Source organism: Oncorhynchus clarkii, unplaced genomic scaffold (assembly GCF_045791955.1).
Source record: "Oncorhynchus clarkii lewisi isolate Uvic-CL-2024 unplaced genomic scaffold, UVic_Ocla_1.0 unplaced_contig_545_pilon_pilon, whole genome shotgun sequence".
NCBI lineage: Eukaryota > Metazoa > Chordata > Actinopteri > Salmoniformes > Salmonidae > Oncorhynchus > Oncorhynchus clarkii.
The window spans coordinates 82,595-88,466 of NW_027260875.1; positions in this window are offsets into that span (position 1 = coordinate 82,595).

Genomic DNA, 5,872 nt, shown 5'->3' on the forward strand with positions numbered 1-5,872 from the left:
ATACACACTGAACTAGGATAGTCTACTGTAACTGGATAATTACACATACACACTTCTTTCTGTCTCCCTTTTCTGCTTTCTTTCTTTTTCTCAAACCGGACAAAAAACATCAGTAGAAAGGTGATGAGTTGACCTGACAGTTCAACATAGCTCAAGCGGCCAACAGCCTTCCAATCGGTCACGAAACACCCATTAAACCCACTCCCTCTCTGGGTCTAGCTCCTCCAGAGGGCTGCCTGAGGATGGAAGTGTCACACCCAGGTCCAGCCCGGTCCCTTGGCTCAGTTGTCCAATGGAGACTCTTTCTCACCTTCTCCAAAACAAACTAAGCAACTTCTGCCCAGCGAGCAGGAGAGCACGCCTGGACAGGACAGGTGTACCCCAACCAGCAGCACAGCCGTCCCAGGTGACCCCACACCCCCCATACTAGAGATAATTTCTACAAGAAATCCTCTACTTCCTGTATCTCTTCACCATATTTCTGCCCAGGGGAATCTCCCCTGAGCAATGAGACACTGAGCATTCAAAGACTCATTCTGAATCAGTTCCAACACACCTTTTGGCTCCCTAGTAAGAGAAAATGTTGTCGTTTTTCTGTTGTACTTTACAAAGAATTTGTAAGAGTTTGCGTTACAGGTTTTCATTTTGATCTTGTGTTGTGCTCGGGGGCTCTGGTCGATAAATCACAGGGATTGAACTGAAACGTGACCATATTGACGCAGCTAGAGGTCTGTTCATTTCAGTGGTGCTGTTAGGAGACAAAGCTAAAGCTAAGCTTACTATGGAAAGAGGAGGAGTGCACTTCCGGTTCCCTCTTTCTCTTTCTGTGCCATCACACTTTTTACTGGGCTGGGTTCCCAGTAGACATTTATATAGGTGACACTCTCCCCTAATTAGTAGTACAGATGAAAACCTGTAACAGCGATTCACCCTTTCGTGTGTTGCTTCTGACATTTTGGCATCTAGCTTGTTGAATAAGCTAATCGATGAGTACGTCTTGAGTTTTAAAAGCCTTTGTGTGTTTTTGCTGTTGTACACAGGGTAGGCTGGTGTATCCAGCTCCACGCTGTAATTAGGTGGGTTGTGTCCGGGGTTAGGAAAGCCCTGTATTTGGGACAGGCCTCTGTTTGATATTGTAGGAGAACACACACACCCCCCTGTGCAATTAATGGTCCCAGATCTGATAAAGCTCCTCCCATCATCTGATAAAGCTCCTCCCATCATTTGTCCTTGATTTTTGGAAACGTCTCTCTGATGTTTAGATCCTTAACTGCCAATGATATTGGTTAACTGTGCATTTCACTCTGTTTCCACTAATAGGAACACGCGTCCTGGGGGGGGGGTCAGGTATCTCTGGTATCACCATACTACTCGGCATCGTGATACTTGGCGTGGTATCACGTCATTAGTAAAATATTGATATTGTGACAACCCCACACTGAAAATAGGCACATTTTCTTGCGGTTTCCACAGATTTCTAGCGTGTCACCGTGCAAAACAAAAATGTTTTGGCTCCTTTGTGCCCTGACCAGTTAGCATCCCTGGCTATTGTCTGTTTTTATTGTATCATTCTCTCTGTAAAGTCTGTCTATGATGGTTCTGTTGAGCCCCGACCAGTTAGCATCCCTGGCTATTGTCTGTTTTTATTGTATCATTCTCTCTGTAAAGTCTGTCTATGATGGTTCTGTTGAGCCCCGACCAGTTAGCATCCCTGGCTATTGTCTGTTTTTATTGTATCATTCTCTCTGTAAAGTCTGTCTATGATGGTTCTGTTGTGCCCCAGATAGGACAGTGGTTTTACAGGGATCACAGACACTTTTTCAAAAGCCTGAGTTTTCCCAGGCTGACCTGATTGAAACCTTGTTGTTTTGGGGGTTCTCCTATCCCGTGGAGTGAGGGGGGAATGCAGACACACATGTACAGTCATGGTGGGTTCGAGAGACCCAGATTCTGTGCAGATTGTCAGATCCTTACAATACTTACAGAAATTGTTGAGAATAAGCCCACCTGGATTGCACCCAGGATAACACGCTGCCTGGGGTGTGTGGAGAGAGAGAGAGAGAGGGGCAGTGGTTTGCCATAACACAGCTTCTAATGTGCAGGGTAGGCAATGTGAGGCCAGCCTTAACACAACCCTGGAGTCAGAGCGAGAAAGAGGTAGAGGCTGGCCACACCTATATAGAGAACGCCTGAACACTGTTCAATAGGATTGATACTGTAAACCTTTATGTCCAGAACCTCCCAATATAAATACACACTTGGTGGCTTATGCTTTGTTTTAGTGTGCTGCGGTTTCCAAAAGGAGATGTGGATGCATTGTTTTTAGACATTCCAGAAGATTCCACCAGTACCTTTAACATCTCTAACTGGCACTTTTCAAGAGCAAAAATCAACGGTTTTGTCCGAGGTTATTTTTGGCCACAATACGGCCAATCGCAGAGGAATCGTTTTTAATGTAAAATGATTTGATGGCAAATTGTATTGATTTGTTGATTGTCCCTTATGTCTTCCCTTTGAGTGTAGAGGGAGTCCTTTTACTGCTGGTCAGATGAGACGCATCTCCCTCCTATCCTTCCTTCTTGGTATTTACAGTGGATTCACACTGGCCACGTTCAAGGCCACTTCATTGCAGTCGCATGCCAGAACCTCACAATGCCTGGATAGGTGTTTTTGTATCAGCTTACCACAAAATGACACCGCCAACTGATGGCGGACTGGAAAGTCAGTGAGGTGGCACGCAGCCATAGGTTGCTGCATGCACTGTGACTGTAATGTAGTCAGCCTGGAACGCAACCACTGTGTTCACCCAGGAAAAAAAACAACTTAGCCATGTTGAGTTCCATTATTTGGAAATGGTCTGTGATTCTTGAGGTGTGCCCTCTATAAACCTTATAATCTGGATCGATAGGGGCAGTCCTCTGATCCAGTCCTATTGATTGCTGAAGAAAATGTTGTTGTTTTTGTTTGGTTACGCTTTATGCTATGTCCGTAGTAGCCCCTTTCAGTACCTGTGTTCAAACATGTTCTCTGCTGATGCCAAGCACTGTCCCATAGATGTTTTGTGTATCTTCTATACGATATCTCTGTTAGATACATAACAGATTGCCTGTGAGGTGGGCAGGGGTCAGGGAGGGGGTCAGTGAATGGGGGGGGTTACGGTTCTAAAGCACTTACTGTACTATAAATGGGAGAGGGTTCCTCTTATTTTTCTGAAAGGGGGCCTCTCCTCGGCTGAAGCTCTTGATATGTTGTGAGACTAAAACCACACAGCTGTGTATTTCCCCTTTTCCCTGTGTCTGACCCGGTCATATACCCTGGGTGTATTCATTAGGCACCAAACGGAAGAAAATGGACTGAAACAGGGAGATACTACCTGACCTTGCCCAATAAGAAACAGTTGTTTTAATTTTCCATTGCTACGGTGTGCCCTAGTGAATACAACCCCTGTCCCATGTCTGTCTGTCCCTCATCTCTTTGTCTGTCTGTAGTCAACACAAGACTCTCATCCTGTCTTCCCTCTCCATCACTCACGCCCTCCACTCCTCCCCAGCTCCTCTTTATCTGTTGTCTTGTGTTTTGTTGGACAGTCAGTCCACACGGTCGTTGAGAAGCTATTATATTTAGAGGTTTTTTTAAGAAGAAACTTGTGGGTGGATAAAGAAGAGGCTTGTGCCTTTTGTAAAGACAGAATAATAAAGTTTGTACTTCATTTTTTACAAGTTGGTCTCGTTTCTGTTTATCACTATCACTTTGTGTAGCTAGCACATTAGCATTTAAGAGCAGTTTAACTGTTACATATCTGATTTTAAATGTATTACATTTTTACGGCAGTGCAATTTCTATGACACCGGTGATGTAACAGTGGGGCAAAAAAGTATTTAGTCAGCCACCAATTGTGCAAGTTCTCCCTCTTAAAAAGATGAGAGAGGCCTGTAATTTTGACAGACAAAATGAGGGAAAAAAATCTAGAAAATCACATTGTAGGATTTCTAATTTATTTGCAAATTATGGTGGAAAATAAGTATTTGGTTAATAACAAAAGTTTATCTCAATACTTTGTTATATACCCTTTGTTGGCAATGACAGAGGTCAAACGTTTTCTGTAAGTCTTCACAAGGTTTTCACACATTTGCTGGTATTTTGGCCCATTCCTCCATGCAGATCTCCTCTAGAGCAGTGATGTTTTGGGGCTGTTGCTGGGCGACTTTCAACTCCCTCCAAAGATTTTCTATGGGGTTGAGATCTGGAGACTGGCTAGGCCACTCCAGGACCTTGAAATGCTTCTTACGAAGCCACTCCTTCGTTGCCCGGGCGGTGTGTTTGGGATCATTGTCATGCTGAAAGACCCATCTTGCTGATGGAAGGAGGTTTTCACTCAAAATCTCACGATACATGGCCCCATTCATTCTTTCCTTTACACGGATCAGTCGTCCTGGTCCCTTTGCAGAAAAACAGCCCCAAAGCATGATGTTTCCACCCCCATGCTTCACAGTAGGTATGGTGTTCTTTGGATGCAACTCGGCATTCTTTGTCCTCCAAACACAACGAGTTGAGTTTTTACCAAAAAGTTATATTAGAGGAGATCTGCATGAAGGAATGGGCCAAAATACCAGCAACAGTGTGTGAAAACCTTGTGAAGACTTACAGAAAACGTTTGACCTCTGTCATTGCCAACAAAGGGTATATAACAAAGTATTGAGATAAACTTTTGTTATTGACCAAATACTTATTTTACACCATAATTTGCAAATAAATTCATTAAAAATCCTACACTGTGATTTTCTGGATTTTTTTCTCTCATTTTGTCTGTCATAGTTGAAGTGTACATATGATGAAAATTACAGGCCTCTCATCTTTTTAAGTGGGAAAACTTGCACAATTGTTGGCTGACTAAATACTTTTTTGCCCCAATGTATAGCAAAGGGTTAAAAAGGGTTGTGTTCTGTAGTCATGAAAGAGGTTTTATTGAACGTGGCCCAGGTTCTCGCTCTCCTTCCTTCCCTCCTGTTGGTTCACTCCAGCTCTCTGGTTTATGTACATGTGTCCCTTTTGTGATTGGTTGTCGTGCCAGAAGCCCCCTGGGCAGACCCACAGTCAGGCTGGTCTGGTGCTAAATAAAGATGGCCCACCGTCACCATCGGCGTCTGTGACAGTTTGCAGCACTAGTGACTCCAGTAGGTGGCATGTCACTGTCCTCTAGTACTTCAGTGTCTATGCAGTGTTCATTTTCAGTCTCTCTCTGTCTCATTCCCTCACTCGTTCTTTCTCGGCCTGTCTAGCTCACAGGTTCACACCAGATATGTGATCGCCATTCAAAAATGTCCCATTGGAATTCTGGAATGGTAAGTGTTCTGGTGCCCAGACCCACTCAGAATCATGCCCCCATGATGGTACTGCAGGGATAGTGACAGTCGCCATGTTATGACAGGCACTATCCATGCTGTCTGGGTGGAAATTAGCAGCTGTCAAATGGCAGATTTGATTGTCAAAAGAAAAGATTCTCAATGACGCCATTGTTTGCTCAAGCTATAATTTAAGCTCTAGAAGTTTCTGAATCTAGATGTTTCTGAAACTACAAGTTCTCAAACCAAGGGACACCTTTTGACATCAGTGCTCTGCAGGATTGGAGTCTATTTCAATTCAAGAAGTACACTGAAATTCCTATTCTCAATGTTTTTCAATTAGGAAAATGTGGAATTGGAATTTAGTTCACCTCCTGGAATTGAAAGGGAATTGGATCACAATCCTGGTGCTCTGTTATTCAGAGATATTCTAGGTAGGGCTAGGAGTTTTTCTTATCACTTGACCTAATTGGACCTCAACATGTACCTGGTCTGACTGGGCCCCAACATGTACCTGGCCTGATTGGGCC